This window comes from Zootoca vivipara, chromosome 6 (genome assembly GCF_965207765.1).
Source record: "Zootoca vivipara chromosome 6, rZooViv2.hap1.1, whole genome shotgun sequence".
NCBI classification, from domain to species: Eukaryota; Metazoa; Chordata; class Lepidosauria; order Squamata; family Lacertidae; genus Zootoca; species Zootoca vivipara.
In genome coordinates, this window is record NC_142589.1 from 94,560,081 (window position 1) to 94,578,944 (window position 18,864).

An 18,864-nucleotide genomic window follows, 5' to 3' on the forward strand; every position below is an offset into this window, starting at 1 on the left:
TAATTTATTATTTATACCCCGCCCATCTGGCCGGGTTCCCCCAGCCACTCTGGGCGGCTTCCAACAAAACAGAAATTCTAAAATACAGAAATCCATCAAACATTAAAATACAGAAATCCATTAAACATTAAAAGCTTCCCTAAACAGGGCTGCCTTGAGATGCCTTCTAAAGGTCTGGTAATTGTTGTTCTCTTTGACCTCTAGTGGGAGGGCATTCCACAGGGTGGGTGCCACTACCGAGAAGGCCCTCTGCCTGGTTCCCTGTAACTTGGCTTCTCGTAGTGAGGGAACCGCCAGAAGGCCCTCGGAGCTGGACCTCAGTGTCCGGGCAGAACGATGGAGGTGGAGACGCTCCTTCAGGTATACCGGACCGAGGCCGTTTAGGGCTTTAAAGGTCAACACCAACACTTTGAATTGTGCTCGGAAACGTACTGGGAGCCAATGTAGGTCTTTCAGGACCGGTGTTATGTGGTCTCGGCGGCCGCTCCCAGTCACCAGTCTAGCTGCCGCATTCTGGATTAGTTGTAGTTTCCGGGTCACCTTCAAAGGTAGCCCCACGTAGAGCGCATTGCAGTAGTCCAAGCGAGAGATAACTAGAGCATGCACCACTCTGGAGAGACAGTCAGTGGGCAGGTAGGGACTCAGCCTGCGTACCAGATGGAGCTGATAAACAGCTGCCCTGGACACGGAGTTGACCTGTGCCTCCATGGACAGCTGTGAGTCTAAGATGACTCCCAGGCTGCGCACCTGGTCTTTCAGGGGCACAGTTACCCCATTCAGGACCAGGGAGTCCTCCACACCCGCCCGCCTCCTGTCCCCCACAAACAGTACTTCTGTCTTGTCAGGATTCAATCTCAATCTGTTAGCCGCCATCCATCCTCCAACCGCCTCCAAGCACTCACACAGGACCTTCACCGCCTTCACTGGTTCTGATTTAAAAGAGAGGTAGAGCTGGGTATCATCAGCATACTGATGGACACCCAGCCCAAACCCCCTGATGATCTCTCCCAGCGGCTGCATATAGATGTTAAAAAGCATGGGGGAGAGGACAGAACCCTGAGGCACCCCACAAGTGAGAGCCCAGGGGTCTGAACACTCATCCCCCACCACCACTTTCTGAACACGGCCCAGGAGGAAGGCGCGGAACCACTGCATGACAGTGCCCCCAGCTCCCAAGCCCTCTAGACGGTCCAGAAGGATGTTATGGTCGATGGTGTCAAAAGCCGCTGAGAGATCCAGCAGAACAAGGAAACAGCTCTTACCTTTGTCCCTAGCCCGCCGGAGATCATCGACCAGTGCGACCAAGGCAGTTTCAGTCCCATGATGAGGCCTGAATCCTGACTGGAAGGGATCCAAATGGTCCGCTTCTTCCAGGCGTGCCTGAAGTTGTTCAGCAACCACTCGCTCAATCACCTTGCCCAAGAATGGAAGATTTGAGACTGGGCGATAGTTGGCCATATTGGCCGGATCTAAAGATGGTTTTTTAAGAAGCGGTTTAATAACCGCCTCTTTCAGCGGGTCTGGGAAGGCTCCCTCACGGAGAGAAGCATTTACCAACCCGCGAAGCCCATCGCCCAGCCCTTCCCGGCTAGCTTTTATAAGCCAGGATGGGCAAGGATCAAGGAGACAGGTGGTTGGTTTCACTCGTCGAAGCAGCCTGTCCACATCCTCGGAGGTAACAGATTGAAATTGATCCCACAAAACTTGACTAGACAGGACTCTAGCACTCCCCCGCCCCGGCCCTGCTCCCACGGTGGAGTCTACCTCTTCCCGAATCTGAGCGACTTTATCTGCAAAAAACTTTGCAAAATCATTGCAGGAGATCATGTGGCCCGTACTGGGCCCGGATGGAGCAGGTGGTTCCGCTAAATTGCGAACCACCTGGAAGAGTCTCCTGCTGCTGTTTTCTGCAGATGCGATGGAGACGGTGAAGAAGGTCCTCTTCGCCGTCGCCATTGCCACTTGGTAGGCTCGAAGTTGAGCTCTAGCCCGTGTCCGGTCTGATTCAAAATGAGTTTTACGCCACCGGCGCTCTAGCCGTCTCAATGACTGTTTCATCGCCCTCAGCGCCGGGGAAAACCACGGGGCTGTCCGGGCTCCATGCAATCTGAGAGGGCGCTTCGGAGCCAGACAGTCAATAGCGCTGGTTAACTCCGCATTCCAGCGGGCCACCAGGGAATCAGCTGAAAGGCCATCGACATGGGATAAAACATCCCCTACCACTCTCTGGAAGCCAATTGGATCCATTAAGTAGTGGGGGCGGACCATCTGAATCGGTCCCACCTCCCTGCAGAGGGGAAGGGTTGTGGAGAAGTCCAGTTGCACCAGAAAGTGATCTGACCATGGCACTTCTTTTGTTTCGCTTTTACTTAATGTCAGATCACCAACATCCATAGAGGTAAACACCAAGTCCAAGGCATGTCCGCGGCTATGAGTTGGGCCAGACTTATTCAGGGACAGCCCCATGGTGGCCATGCTTTCCACGAAGTCCCGAGCGGCACCTTGTAAGGTCGTATCGGCATGGATGTTAAAATCCCCTAAGACAACCAAGCTAGGTGTCTCCAGGAGCACATCCGACACGACCTGAAGCAGCTCGGGCAGGGAATCCTTGGTGCAGCGGGGAGGTCGGTACACCAAAAGGAATCCTGTACTGCCCCTATTGCCCAACTTCCAGAACATGCACTCAGAAAACTCAGTCTTACCAATAGGACGCCTGGTGCAAACTAATGACTTCCTAAAAATCACTGCAACCCCCCCTCCCCGCCCAGATGGCCTGGGTTGCTGTGCATAAGAGAAACCTGGTGGGCAAGCAGCGCCAAGAACGGGCCCATCGGCTTCATCCAACCAGGTCTCTGTCACACATGCCAGGTCAAATCCTCCATCCACAATCAGGTCGTGAATGGCAGTGGTCTTATTCGTCATCGACCTGGCATTGCACAGCAGCACCTTCAGGTCATGTGGGTATCCCTTGCTGATTCCAATATCCGTCCGGTCAGGACCAGACCCGGAGGCAGGGATAGTCCTCAGACAACGACTAAGTCTGCCTCCTCGGTAATGACATGGTCTGGTCTTAGCGTAACTCCTCCTCCTACCCGTGACCACTGAGATCGGTTGTCCCAGTGCATCACCCCCTGTGGAATCTGCCCCAGCCATTTTGCTTGCTGGGACCCCCTCCCGGGCAGCCCTGACCCCTCCCCTTAAAAACAAAATAAAACCTCAGTAAAAAACAGCAAGAACAGAACAAAAGAAAAACACAAAAAACACAATAAAACCCAAAACAATAAAAATTACAAATACACTAAAATTTAACAGATTCCCACACCCAACTAAAAAGCCCTCCCTAAAACCTATGTAAATAAAAAAATACAGTAAAACAATACAAAGACCGAAAATTACAAACTAAAATTGACCCCTCCCCTTAAAATCAAATTTAAAACCAATACAGAAAACAAACTAATACAATAAAACAATACAAACAAAGACAGAAAATTACAAACTAAAATTAACCCCTCCCCTTAAAATCGAATTTAAAACCAATACAGAAAACAAACTAACAAACTAAACGATAAACAACAAAAACCAAAAACAATAAAAGTTACAAACACATCAGAATTACAAGCCCCAGGTGGAAGTGTGCTTCAGGGGGAGCAGTCCTCCCAAACACTCCCTGGCAGAGCAGCAGCAGCAATGTTCCAGGCCTCCCAGGAGCCTTAAAAGCTGTGGTGGAGTGGGGGACCCGCCCCAAGCCCCAGGTGGAAGTGGGCTTCAGGGGGAGCAGTCCTTCCAGTACTCACAGCAGCAGTGATGTTCCAGGCCTCCCAGGAGCCTCAAAAGCTGTGGTGGAGTGGGGGACCCGCCCCAAGCCCCAGGTGGAAGTGGGCTTCAGGGGGAGCAGTCCTTCCAGTACTCACAGCAGCAGTGATGTTCCAGGCCTCCCAGGAGCCTCAAAAGCTGTGGTGGAGTGGGGGACCCGCCCCAAGCCCAAGGTGGAAGTGGGCTTCAGGGGGAGCAGTCCTCCCAAACACTCCCTGGCAGAGCAGCAGCAGCAGCAATGTTCTGTTGGGAGCTGCCCAGATGGGCAGGGTATAAATATATTATTATTATTATTATTATTATTATTATTATTATTATTATTATTAGGCCTCTGCCTGCCCTCCTGGAATCTTTCAAGGCCCCTTCCCAGACCACACCCACTTTCCTCAAGCCACGCCTCTTACTGACCTGGGCTGCTCCCAGACTTGTGAAAATATGGGACGAGATGGAGCAGTGCCCGTTGGGACTGCCTGCAGGCTCTTTCAAGAGAGCATCTAGCCTTAGGCACCTGACATCCTGGCAGCTGCTATAACTTATTCAAGGCTCTCTGGACCATAGCAGCTGCATCGTCAAAGCACAAGGGGAGGGGAATCTGGCCGTGTGAGCATGGAAAGGGGATGGCGAGGACAAAAAAAAAAGAGGACAAAGATTGCGAGCCGGTCGGAGAAGCTGGTGGGGGAAAGGAAGGTGGAGAAGAACTTGTTCCCGGTAATGTCTTCAGAATAAAGGTAAAGGGACCCCTGACTGTTAAATCCAGTCGCAAACGACTCTGGGGTTGCGGTGCTCATCTCGCTCTATTGGCTGAAGGAGCCGGCGTACAGTTTCCAGGTCATGTGGCCAGCATGACAAAGCCGTTTCTGGTGAACCATACCTTCCTGCCAGATTTAACTACTTGTACTTTGACGTGTTTTCGAACTGCTAGGTTGGCAGGAGCTGGGACTGAACAACGGGAGCTCACCCGGTCATGGGGATTCGAACGCCTTGGTACTCGTACGTTTTGGCTCCAGAAGTGAGTGTTCCGGTTTGCGAACTTTTTTCGGGAGCCCAACGTCCGGCGCGGCTTCCGCGGCTTCCGATTCAGTGCAGGAAGCTCTTGCAGCCAATCGGAAGCCGCACCTTGGTTTTTCAAACCGTTTCGGGAGTCGAACGGACTCCCCGGAATGGATTAAGTTAGACAACCAAGGTACGGCTTTAAGATCAACTGAATCCTACCCAGTCAGACTTTATGGGTGCTTTAGCTGAGATTCCTTAGGGATCCATTACAATTCTACAATTCTGTGATTCTGTGGCTCGGCAACTGTTTGTCTACTGTTAGTAAACCAGGATCTGAAGCCATGGCTTGCTGTTGGCTTATGAACCATGGTTTGCTTTCAATTGGTGCTATGCACTCTTCCTCAATGGGTGGCCTTTTTTGCACACCCAACCTTGGATGGCCCTCAGGCTGCAAAAGGGCAAGGTGAGACTGGCTGGGAAGTGAGTCACATTTTGGAAAAACTAGTAGCCTTATACCTGGCGCTTCTTAAAAACCAGTGCCGTTTTGAAAGGCTCTGTCTGCCATCTTGGTTCAAAACGGAGTCCAATGGCAATGCAAAATTTGCTCACAACCAGTTCAGTTTTGAAAGGGTAAGGTCCCTCCTTATTGTACAAGTGAATATTGTTTCATTCCAACAGGTGTTTGGGAACCGACTGCTTTTAAGGAAATGGCTCTTAACATCACTGATCTGTTTCTAGTGTTTTACTACCTGTATTATATTTTTAAAAATGGCTTGAGACCTGATCGACTGTTTCTCATTTACAGTGGTACCTCGGTTCTCGAACGTAATCTGTTCCGGAAGACCGCTCAACTTCCGAAATGTTCAAACTGAGCCGCAAAGGGCTGGCTGCAGGTTAAATTGGAAAAATGGAAAAATGTGCAGCGGATGCCATTCAACTTCCGAGGCGCGTTCAAAAACAGAAGCAATTCTGGGTTTTCGGCACTCGAAAACTGAAACTTGAAAACCGAGGTACCACTGTATTTATTTTCTCCCATCAAGTTTTGCCATTTCCCCGAACATTCTCAGGAAAACCCATGAACTTTTCATCATCCTTCTCTCCTTATATATAAACGTTCCTATGCCGTTTTGCCGGAAGTACCCGTTGTTTTGCGAAGCGGTATTCCCTAAAATAAAACATGTTTACGTGTTGTGGTCACCGATCTATGCATTCAAATGCACACCTTGACATTATTTATGCATCTTTGCAAACATTACTGGGCCGCTGAAATGCAGTGCAAAATTCAGAGATGCGGTTACATGAAAATCAATTAAAATTATTTGGATGAGAAGAAATGAGGAGGGCCATGTACACAACCTCAAGGTCCTTGGAGGAGAGGCGGGATATCAACAACAACAACAACAACAACAACAACAACAACAACAACAACAACAACAACAACAAAGGTTATTTATATACAATGCAATCAATCAACGAAGGCTAGTACAGTGGTACCTTTGTTTTTGAACAGAAAGTGTTCCGGGAGTCTGTTTGACTTCCAAAATGTTCGAAAACCAAATCGTGGCTTCTGATTGGAGTTTCCTGCAGCCAATCAGAAGCTGCACCGGATGTCCGGCTTCCCAAAACCATTCGAAAACCAGAACACTCACTTTCGGGTTTCAATTGTTCGGGAGCCGATTTGTTCGGGGGCCAAGGCGTTTGGCTTCCAAGGGACGACTGTAATTAACAAATGCAGGGACAACAATAAATGTAATAACTCAGCCCAAATATGTTTGATCAATGAAATAGTGCTTCTCACAGGTTTAGTGGAAGTTTGGGGGTTCGAGCGAGCGAGAGCCTCCACTGCTGCTTTTTCTGAGAAATGTCTTTCAACATCAAGGCCTCGAGGAAGCAAACAGCTACTGGAAATCTCGAAGCGTTCTTCCACTCAGCGCGTGTCTTCGGGGATCGGCGTCTCGGGAAGAGCAGTCGGCGGAAAGAGAGCCCAGGGGTGTCTGAGGCGGGACTCGCTTCCTGTCAGCGGCAGGAATGAGGTTGTCAGACAAAGTCCTGCAGATGCATTACTGGGGCCCCGTTGCGGCCGAGCCTGACCTGGCTCTCAGAGTGAGGCACTGAGGTGGGTGGGAAGGAGGAGGGGAGGAGGGGAGCAGAGGAAGGCGAGAGCCAAGAAAAGAGAAGGGGGGGGGAGATGCAGCTTCGGGGAAAGGTGCCTGCAGCTCAAAGGCTCCCAAAGAATCCCAGGATCCTGGCTTAGGCTTTAAATTCAATAAAAAGTGTTTCTTGGATCCCCTCACTCAATAACACAAGGAGAGCCTGCGGCTGGATCAGGCCAAAATCCCGACAAGGCAGAAGTACTGTTTTGGGAGGGACAGGGGTAGGGAGGTGGGGGGGCTCGCTGGTCCTGAACGGGGCAACTGTGCCCCTGAAGGACCAGGTGCGCAGCCTGGGAGTCATTCTGGACACACAGCTGTCCATGGAGGTGCAGGTCAATTCTGTGCCCAGGGGGGCTGTCTGCCAGCTCCATCTGGTATGCAGGATGAGACCCTGCCTGTCCGCAGACTGTCTCGCCAGAGTGGTGCATGCTCTAGTTATCTCTCGCTTAGACTACTGCAATGCGCTCTACGTGGGGCTACCTTTGAAGGTGACTCGGAAACTACAACTAACCCAGAATGCGGCAGCTAGACTGGTGTCTGGGAGCGGCCGCCGAGACCACATAACACTGGTCCTGAAAGACCTACATTGGCTCCCAGCACATTTCCAAGCACAATTCAAAGTGTTGGTGCTGACCTTGAAAGTCCTAAATAGCCTCGGCCCAGAATCGCTGAAGGAACATCTCTCCCCCCCCCCCGAACACCTGGGTCCTCCTCCTGAGGGTCTTCTGGCAGTTCCCTCCCTCCAAGATGTGACGTTACAGGGAACTAGGCAGAGGGCCTTCTCGGTGGTGGCGCCCTCCCTGTGGAACGCCCTCCCTTCCAATGTCAAGGAAATAAACAACTACCTGACTTTTAGAAGACATCTGAAGGCAGCCCTGTTTAGGGAGGTTTTTAACGTTTGAGGTTTTCTTTTGTTTTTATATATGTTTGGGAAGCTACCCAGAGCTGCAAACAAATAAAATAACTATAATAATTATAAATTATTGTTGATTTCAACAACACCACCTGAAAGCCTGAAATTGATTAATAAATCCACTAAATCCACAAAAAAACCACATCTACCTGCCTTAAATCTCCAGCAGCAGCAGCAGCGAACAAGTCTCTGTCTGAGTGATAGCCGGCAGTGTTGATTGGTTATTTATCTGGCTTTGATTTCTTGGGTTTACAGACTCCCTGCTTGGCGGTCCATAATGTCATAGTTTAATATTTATGAAGTGTCAAGCGTTCTATAGATAATGTGCGCCGGGGCCTGATTGTTGCAGTCTTCCATTAGGGATTTGGGGGCAGAGCGGAGGGGAAGAGATGCCGGCTTAGAGGAACGCCATTTCCCCCCTGCATTCCAGAAGGCGTAAATGTTTTCCGCTTCCCGGCCAGCTCAGGGAGGGGAAAACGAAATGTCAGACATCAGCACAGACAGCATTGAGAAGCTACCTCTCAGGGCCCACATGCTTGCCACTGCCTGTCTATTATTTCATAGAATCATAGTTGCATTTACAGAAGCTGTCCTGGTTTCTGATTTGATCCCAGAATTTCCCACTTTTCCTTAGGATGTCCCTATTTTCATTGCAGAAATGTTGGAGGGGATGGAATAGGACGTCCCTATTTTCATCGGAGAAATGTTGGAGGGGATATGCCCCACAAATAACCCAGAGATGCATTTTAAATAAAAGCACACATTCTACTCAGTGTAAAAACTCGCCGATTCCTAGACCCTCCGTGGGCCGGATTTACAAGGCAATTGGGCTGGATCTGGGCCCCAGGCCTTAGTTTGCCTACCCATGGAATAGGACATCCCAATTTTCATGGGAGAAAAGTTGGAGGGGAAGGAATAGGACGTCCCTATTTTCATGGGAGAAATGTTGGAGGGGATGGAATAGGACGTCCCTATTTTCACGGGAGAAACGTTGGAGGGGATGGAATAGGATGTCCCTATTTTCACGGGAGAAACATTGGAGGGGATGGAATAGGATGTCCCTATTTTCACGGGAGAAACGTTGGAGGGGATGGAATAGGACGTCCCTATTTTCATGGGAGAAAAGTTGGAGGGGATGGAATAGGATGCCCCTATTTTCACTGGAAAAATGTTGGAGGGGATGGAATAGGATGCCCCTATTTTCATTGGAGAAATATTGGTGGGTACTGAGTTATACCATCCCAAAGTCAAGGAGTTAAACAACTATATAGCCTTTAGAAGACATCTGAAGACAGCCCTCTACGGGGATGGTTTTTTTAATGCTTAATGTTTTATTATGTATCTATATGTGTTGGAAGCCGCACAGAGTTGCTGGGGCAACCCGGTCTGATAATAGAATCCGTAGCGTCGGAAGGGACCCAAGGGTCATCTAGTCCAACCTCCTGCAATGCAGGAATCTCAGCTAAAGCAGACTGATGGGCAGGGTATAAATATGTTGTAGTTGTTGTTGTTGCTGCTGCTGCTGCTGTTATGGAAGACGACATCCCCATATCGTTCTGGTTGCCATTTGCTTCCAGCATAGCCCCAAATCTCCCCAGAAAAGTTGTGTTTTGAGGCAGAATTCGAAGCAAGGAGAGAAGGATTCACAGGTGTTTATTACCGAAAGGCTTCCAGGCAAGCGGCAAAACTCACCTCCCATCCCCCTCTCTCCACCCCCAACTTCTTGGCCGACTTCTGCCCCCACCCTCGAAATTTTATGGCTTCCCTACCCCCACTCCTATAAATATGCTTTTTTCAGGGCCCCATTTATCAGCGCAAGCGGCTATCGAGCAGGCTCCGCTCATGACAGGTTGAAATTGACTTGTATGATATTGGAATTACTATTGATTGTTTTGGCACCTGGCGACGTGACGAGCTTGGCGACCGGAATTTCTTGGGGGGATCTGCTTTCATGTGGCCGGTGGCTGTCAGTGACCATTGGGAGTGGACCAGGAGCCAGTGGACCAGGAGCCATCTTTGTTGTTTAGTCGTGTCCGACTCTTCGTGACCCCATGGACCAGAGCACGCCAGGCACTCCTGTCTTGCACTGCCTCCCGCAGTTTGGTCAAACCCATGTTCGTAGCTTCGAGAACACTGTCCAACCATCTCGTCCTCTGTCGTCCCCTTCTCCTTGTGCCCTCAATCTTTCCCAGCATCAGGGTCTTTTCCAGGGAGTCTCCTCTTCTCATGAGGTGGCCAAAGTCTTGGAGCCTCAGCTTCAGGATCCTCCTTCATGGATCACTGCTCCTTCATGGATCACTGCCTTGTCGTGGCGAAGGGGCTTGAATAACTCAGAGGAGCTATGAGCTATGCCGTGCAGGGCCACCCAAGATGGACAAACTACAAGAAAGAAGATTCCACCTAAACATTAGGAAGAACTTCCTGACAGTAAGAGCTGTTCGACAGTATAATTTTCTGCCAAGGAGTGTGGTGGAGTCTCCTTCTTTGGAGGTCTTTCAGCGGAGGCTTGACAGCCATCTGTCAGGAATGCTTTGGTGGTGTTTCCTGCTTGGCAGGGGGTTGGACTAGATGGCGCTTGTGGTCTCTTCCAACTCTATGATTCTATGACAGGTCGTAGGGGAGAGTTTAGACTAAACGTGACCCACCTGGAGCAGGAACTGGCAAGCCACTCCAGTCATAGCTGCCAAGTTTTCCCTTTTCTCGCGAGTAAGCCTATTCAGCATAAGGGAATTTCCCTTTAAAAAAGGGAGAACTTGGCAGCTATGACTCCAGTATCCCCATAGCTGCCAAGTTATCCCTTTTTTTAAAGGGATTTTCCCTTATGCTGAATAGGCTTCCTCGCGAGAAAAGGGAAAACTTGGCAGCTATGAGTATCCCTGCCAAGAAAACTCCATGGACAAAGACAACAGGAGCCATCTAGTCCTTGCAATGAAGGTAACCAGCTGATCCAGGCTCCCTGGTGGGTTGGGACCGACGTACAATCTCTGCTTCCAAGACAGCCTGTCTTTCACTGCAGAATAGCTCAGTCTTCTTAACGTTCAGATGGAATCCCTTCCCTCCCCCCTCCCAACCCTCTGAGTGTCCCTATTTTCCAGGGAAACCCCTGGTTTAGAGAAGCCACCCCAGTTTCTGATTTGATCCCGGAATGTCCCACTTTTCCTTAGGTGGGGAAAGGCCAGAGGGTGGCTGCCAAGAGGGACCCCTCTTAAGGCCCAGAAGCTTAAGACGTTCCATCAGCTGGCTTCTCGAGAGCTGAGAGTGTTATGGATGGAGATGAAACAGACTTGGATTTCTGTAAAAAGCTTGGAGGTCGTGGCAGAGGGGCTTGAATAACTCAGAGGAGCTATGAGCTATGCCGTGCAGGGCCACCCAAGATGGACAAACTACAAGAAAGAAGATTCCACCTAAACATTAGGAAGAACTTCCTGACAGTAAGAGCTGTTCGACAGTGTAATTTTCTGCCAAGGAGTGTGGTGGAGTCTCCTTCTTTGGAGGTCTTTCAGCGGAGGCTTGACAGCCATCTGTCAGGAATGCTTTGATGGCGTTTCCTGCTTGGCAGGGGGTTGGACTGGATGGCCCTTGTGGTCTCTTCCAACTCTAGGATTCTATGACAGGTCATAGTGGAGAGTTTAGACTAAACGTGATCCACCTGGAACAGGAACTGGCAAGCCACTCCAGTATCCCTGCCAAGAAAACTCCATGGACAAAGACAACAGGAGCCATCTAGTCCTTGCAATGAAGGTAACCAGCTGATCCAGGCTCCCTGATGGGTTGGGACCGACGTACAATCTCTGCTTCCAAGACAGCCTGTCTTTCACTGCAGAATAGCTCAGTCTTCTTAACGTTCAGATGGAATCCCTTCCCTCCCCACTCCCGACCCTCTGAGTGTCCCTATTTTCCAGGGAAACCCCTGGTTTAGAGAAGCCACCCCAGTTTCTGATTTGATCCCGGAACGTCCCGCTTTTCCTTAGGTGGGGAAAGGCCAGAGGGTGGCTGCCAAGAGGGACCCCTCTTAAGGCCCAGAAGCTTAAGACGTTCCATCAGCTGGCTTCTCGAGAGCTGAGAGTGTTATGGATGGAGATGAAACAGACTTGGATTTCTGTAAAAAGCTTGGAGGCCGGGCAGGCTATTGATTGAGGAGGGAATCTCTCCATCCTCGCGCTGCGGCCGGAGGATTAATTTATGTTTGTCAAGAGAACCCTAATTAAGTCTCTTTAAGAGAAAGTTAACTTTAATGCAGCTGAGTTCAACACTCAGAGAGAAACAGGATTGGATGGAGACAGGAAAGGGATTGCGAGAATGGGAATGACTGTACGAAACTGTTGCCGTGTTTGCTATAAATATTTTGCTCCAAGGTGGAGAACCTACAGCTTTTCAGACGTTCGTAGTCCCGCTCTATTCTGCCTTGGTCAGACCACACCTGGAGTCCTGTGTCCAGTTCTGGGCACTGCAATTTAAGACCGAAGTTGACAAGCTGGAAGGTGAGCAGAGGAGGGCAACCGAGATGGTCAAGGGTCTGGAAACCGAGCCTGATAAGGAACGGTTGAAGGAGCTGGGGGTGCTTAGCCTGGGAAAAGAGGAGACAGAGAAGAGATATGAGAGTTGTCTTCCATTATCTCAAGGGCTTTCCCATGGAAGACGAAGCAAGCTATTTTCTCTGCAGGACTCGAACCCATGGCTTCAAGTTACAAGAGAGGAGATTCCGACTCAACATGGAAAAACTTTCTGATAGTCAGAGCTGTTCAACTGTGGGATGGAAGGCGGTGGACTCTCCCTCCTTGGGGGCTTTTAAGTTGAGGTTGGATGGCCACCTGTCCTGGATGCTTTAGCTGAGATTCCTGTGTTGCAGGGGGTTGGACGAGATGACCCCTCGGGGTCCCTCCCAGCTCTACAATTTTATGATTCTATGGAATAATATTGTTAAAATATCACATGGAAGGGAGGACCCTGTTCTATTTATCACAATTTCTTTATTTTATTTTTTGCTGATATCCAGCCTTGGACTTGGCTACACAGCTGCAAATAAAACGTGTTGCAAAGTGCAATATACAAATGTGACTCTAGATGGCGACAGTGAGCTATGCAGAATCCAATATATTTTTCAAAACGTTTCCCCTCTCCCCCCAAAAAAATGCATTTTCACAGCATTTTTAAATATGAGTGTTGATTCCACCCTTGTTTATTCCAAGTAGCTCAAGGTGGCATGTATGATGGAATGATAGAATCGTAAAAGTGTAGAGTTGGAAGGGAAACCCAGAGGTCATCCAGTCCAACCCCGAGCAATGCAGGGATCTCAGCAAAAGCATCCATGGCAGTCCATCAGCCCTAGCTAACCCTGGCCTTCCAGCTCCTTGTCCGGTACTCCAACCACTGCATCACACTGCCTTTCAAGACTAGATGCTCTGCTTGGGGGGGGGAGCTTTCCGACCAAGGCTTCCTCATGCCAGAAAATTTTGCAAAACAACAAGCGCCCCACCCTCGCCATCCATTCATGGAGAATGCAGAAAAGTCTCCTCCAAGCTCCTCCATCTTCTTCCTTGCTCCCTGCAATCTCCCATCTGCCCGGCCCACCCCCCATCCCAGGAAAGCAAACATCTTCATTACAGCTCCGAGTTGTTTAAATAAATGAATTAATATTGACAAACCATCAGCGGCCCTAATAAATGATTAGTTAAAGGCATATATATATCACATTACGGTTAGCAGTAGCCCTTTCTTAATTACTTCAGCAGAGGATTCCATTAGCCAAGGAGCCGGCCGGACGTATCCAGGAGCAAGCCTGCTCCCCTTCCCCCCCCCCAACTCTCTGTTCTCTGAGGCTTCAAGCTCCGTTCCGCTGCCCCTCCCCTAGCCCTAGAGTCCTGTGGTCACCGGAAAAAACAGCAATGAAAGGCGGGCAACGTACCTCTGCAAGCGGGAAGCAATTGAGAAAGGGAGAGAGAAGGAAAGACCAGCTAAATGCAATGGCCGACTTGAAGAGACTTACATGGTGCTGTCTTTAGAGCATTATTATTATTATTATTATTATTATTATTATTATTATTATTATTATTATTATTCTGCCCATCTGGCTGGGTTTCCCCAGCCACTCTGCGGTTTCCAACAGAATATTAAAAACACGAGAAAACATCAAGCATTAAAAAACTTCCCTCAACAGGGCTGCCTTCAGATGTCTTCTAAAAGTCAGGTAGTTGTTTATCTCCTTGACATCTGACGGGAGGGCGTTCCACAGGGCGGGCGTCACCATCGAGAAGGCCCTCTGCCCTGTTTCCTGTAACCTCGCAGGGAGCTGGACCTCCGTGTCCAGGGCTGGACAATGGGGATGGAGATGCTCCTTCAGGTATTCTGGCTTTAGAGCTTTAAAGGTCAGCACCAATGCTTTGAATTGTGCTTGGAAACGTACTGGGAGCCAGTGTAAGTCTTTCAGGACCAGTGTTATATGGTCTTGGCAGCCGCTCCCAGTCCCCAGTCTAGCCGCCGCATTCTGAATTAGTTGCAGTTTCCAGGTCACCTTCAAAGGCAGCCCCACGGAGAGCGCATGGCAGTTGTTCAAGCGGGAGATAGCCAGAGCATGCTTTTCGATGTCTTCTAAAGGTTAAATAGTTACTCAACATCTGGTGGGAGGGCGTTCCACGGGGCAGGCGCCACCACCGAGAAGGCCCTCTACCTGGTTCCCTGTAACCTCGCTTCTTGCAGGGAGGGAACCGGCAGAAGGCCCTCGGAAGTGGACCCCAGTGTCCGGGCTGGATGATGGGGGTGGAGACGCCCAAGAAGTCTGCAATATGGCCACCCCGACAACCTGCCCATTTGACAAGGCATGGTGTTTAAATCACTCTGACGGCAAGGTAGTTAAAGTGCCCGGCTAATGAAATCAATTTCAAAACGGGTTTAATTAAAACTAGGGATGCCTCAATGTTCAACATCACCGTTCCTCTGATGTGACGGAAAGCTTGACGGAAGGAATATCCCACTTGAGTTTAGGACATTTAGGGCGCGGCGAGCAATTTTGAGTCTCAAAGATGTACACCGCAGATCTGGGGGGAAATGGCAACTTGCCTGATCATTCAGTCACGCATTTATCTAGGATGTCCCTATTTTGATGGGAGAAATGTTGGAGGGGATGGAATAGGATGTTCCTATTTTAATGGGAGAAACATTGGAGGGGGTGGAGTAGGACGTCCCTATTTCCATGGGAAATTTTTTGGAGGGGATGGAATAGGACGTCCCTATTTTCACGGGAGAAATCGTGGAGGGGATGCTGAACAAGAGAGGCAAAAGTCTGGTGAAAAATGAGACCGCTAGCTCCTCAGATCGTGGCGTGGTGGCACTATCATCACTCAACCGGCAGGCCATCATGACTCCGGAAGGCGTAAGGGACCCGTTTAGAGACCTGTCCTTTCACGGGCCGCTGACCTGATAAACCTCCCTCCTATCTCTGCATGTTCCATGGGGTCACTGCAAGGTCTGGCCATGCTCCATAAACCCGATGTAATAGACCTTCCTCGGAAGCACCCTCAACCTCTTGACGTCTCTATGGTCGGAGAACAAACCAGCCGTGGCGGACAGATGTTGCTCATCTTTAAGAGGACTGGCTTAACACTGGCCGACTGCCTGCAAGGATTCTCTCTACTTAGAAGAAACACACACACACACACACACACACACACACACACACACACACACACACACCTTGCCTCTGCAGAGGGTGCCCACAGCTCACTTCCATGAGAGATTTCCATCATTTAAGGCATTGGCTTGAAAAAAAGAAGACAGAGAAATGGAAAGTCAGTGAAATACAATGGTGCCTTGATTCTCAAACTTCATCCATTCCGGGAGTCCGTTCGACTCCCGAAACGGTTCGAAAACAAAGGAGCAGCTTCCGGTTGCCTGCAGAAGCTTCCTGCTGAAAACTTGTCTGTCACAGTGGCCGGAGTGGACTACTTCAGAGTAACGACGCTACGCAGCTCTGCATTTCATTCTTTTATTGGTGCTGCGTATTTACAGTGCTAAAGTCATTGCTATTTACACGGAGTGATGTGATCAGTCGGTTTCAGAACCTCCTAATGGCTTTTGGCGCGTCTTTCTCCAACACAAAAGCTTTGGCAGACCCATCCTCTTTCCCCTCCTCTTTCTGCGTAATTCCGGAGTTGGGGGGATGGGTCTCCCCCCCTTATTCGCCCCTTCCTGTCCCACCTGGGACCCGGGCTCCTCTACCTTGCCTGAGCCTCGGCCCCGACTTCCTGCTTCCCCACTGGCATCGGAACTCTCTCTGCTTTCCCCTGTGCTCGGGGATGGGCTTGAACTCAGGAGGGGAGGGACTTCGCGATATCCCCTGTCCCTCACATTGTCTATTGAGAGTTCACCCAAAGCTCGTGGGTGCTTGTGGTTAACTTTTTTGAAACGCTTTTGTTGCAAATTTGCAAATTTTTGGATTTAGTGGGATGCAAATATTTTTAAGGAAGGAAGGACTTTAAAGGTTCAGTGCAGAATGCGGCCCTTTCACCTGATCTTGCGGAGTGCATGCCCTGGTTATCCCCTGCTTGGACTACTGCCATGTGCTCTACATGGGGCCGCCTTTGAAGCTCCATATGGTATGTGGGATGAGACCCTCCCTGCCCGTAGACTGTCTCGCCAGAGTGGTGCATGCTCTGGTTATTTCCTGCTTGGACTACTGCAATGCGCTCTACATGGCAGTAGTCCATGAAGTAGTACATGAAGGTGACCTGGAAATTTCAACTAATCCAGAATCCGGCAGCTAGACTGGTGACTGGGAGCAGCTGCCAAGACCATATAACACTGGTCCTGAAAGACTTACACTGGCTCCCAGTACGTTTCCAAGCACAATTCAAAGCATTGGTGCTGACCTTTAAAGCTCTAAAGCCAGACTGGGAGCAGCCGCTGAGACCATATAACACTGGTCCTGAAAGACCTACATTGGCTCCCAGCACATTTCCAAGCACAATTCAAAGTGTTGGTGCTGACCTTGAAAGCCCTAAATGGCCTCGGCCCTGTAGACCTGAAGATGCGTCTCCACCCTGGACACCGGGGTCCATCTCCCAAGGGCCTTCTGGCGGTTCCCTCCCTGCGAGAAGTGAGGTTACAGGGAACCAGGCAGAGGGCCTTCTCGGTGGTGGCACCCACCCTGTGGAAATAAGCAACTATCTGACTTCTAGAAGACATCTGAAGGCAGCCTTGATTAGGGAAGTTTTTAATGTTTGATTCTATTTTTAATATTCTGTTGGGAGCTGCCCAGAGTGGCTGGGGAAACCCAGCCAGATGAGCGGGGTATAAATAATAATAATAATAATAATAATAATAATAATAATAATATATTATTATTATTATTATTATTAAACGATCAGGAAACTTAGGTGCTGGTTCAGAGGCGTTGCAAAATTTCGGGGTTCGTAGCTAATGGAGCCCTCGCTGGTGCGCCTGTTCTGCTTCCGACAAATGTCCGAAACGTGTCTCTTGATTTGTCTGGGGTGAGTGCAGATGGGGGTGGGAGAGAAAAGGAGTGGAGGGAGGTGAGACGGATAGATTAAGAGGGGGGCGAAACAAAAAGAGAGAGGAGAAAGTGTAATAAGATTAAAGGCAGGCTTGTGCGAGAGGCGCGAGTGTCCATCTGCATCTCTCGCTTTCAAGAGCCTTCGTTAGGCATGAAAAGCTCCTTTTATCCCGTTCCAAACGCGTCGTGACGGACGCGCCGGTCGGGGCTTTCATCTCTCGATGTGTGGCGCTTCTCACATCGAGCCTTAATGAACTTGATGGGGAAATGGCTCGTGTCTTGATGGGGTGAGCAGAGAGAGAGAGAGAGAGAGAGAGAGAGTATTGTGGGGAGGGAGAACAGGGGAGAATTGTTGCCGCAAAGATGTTATGGGGTGGGGGCGCCCAGCCGCAGCTCTCAAACCACTCTGCGCCGCCGCTAATTAAGGGATCGAGAGCGAGGGATGAAGTGGATATTTTCGGGGGAGGAAAGGAGCGTGCCATACGGCCTTTGGTTTGCAGATGCAGTCTGTGTCTCTGAGAGGCACCCCTTTTTCACCCAAAGAGTTACTCTTGCTGCCCCACCCGTGGTAAAGATGCTTATGGGTTTTTGAAGACCAGCCTTGCATCTCCAGGGATGGCGACAGGCTGAGCATCTAATACCCTTGCTCTGAGGTCTGCACCGGTTGAATTTGGCTACCAGACCAGGCTCAAGGTGCTGCTGTTAGTCTACAAAGCCCGCAACAACTTTACGAAATGTATTGAAATTTTCGATGCAATGCGGGGAAACCGAAATGCAGCCGCCCTTTGAAATTTGCACTCGTCCGAATTTTGCGATGCTGTTCTCCGACGGGCCAGTGTTTACAAAACTGCATACGCTAGGAACCAGATCCGGATTTAGGTTTGATGAGGTCCTAATGGGGCCCTTTATATGTCCTGCTGTCCTTTGTCAACAACAAATTGCCACTGGTTTTTTGTGTTGAATATATGCTATATGGTATAATGGACCTCATAGATGTCTAAAGCCATTTGCACATGCAGAATGTAGGCAAATAATAATAATAATAATAATAATAATAACAACAACAACAACAACAACAACAACAACAATATATTTATTATTTATACCCCACCCATCTGGCTGGGTTTCCCCAGCCACTCTGGGCGGCTTCCAACAGAAAAATAAAACACCCAGGTGGCGCTGTGGGTTAAATCACAGAGTCTAGGGCTTGCTGATCAGAAGGTCGGCGGTTCGAATCCCTGCAACGGGGAGAGCTCCCGTTGCTTGGTCCCAGCTCCTGCCCACCTAGCAGTTCGAAAGCACATCAAAAGTGCAAGTAGATAAATAGGGACCGCTCCGGCGGGAAGGTAAACGGCGTTTCCGTGCGCTGCTCTGGTTCGCCAGAAGCAGCTTTGTCATGCTGGCCACATGACCTGGAAGCTGTCTGCGGACAAACGCCGGCTCCCTCGGCCTATAGAGCGAGATGAGCGCCGCAACCCCAGAGT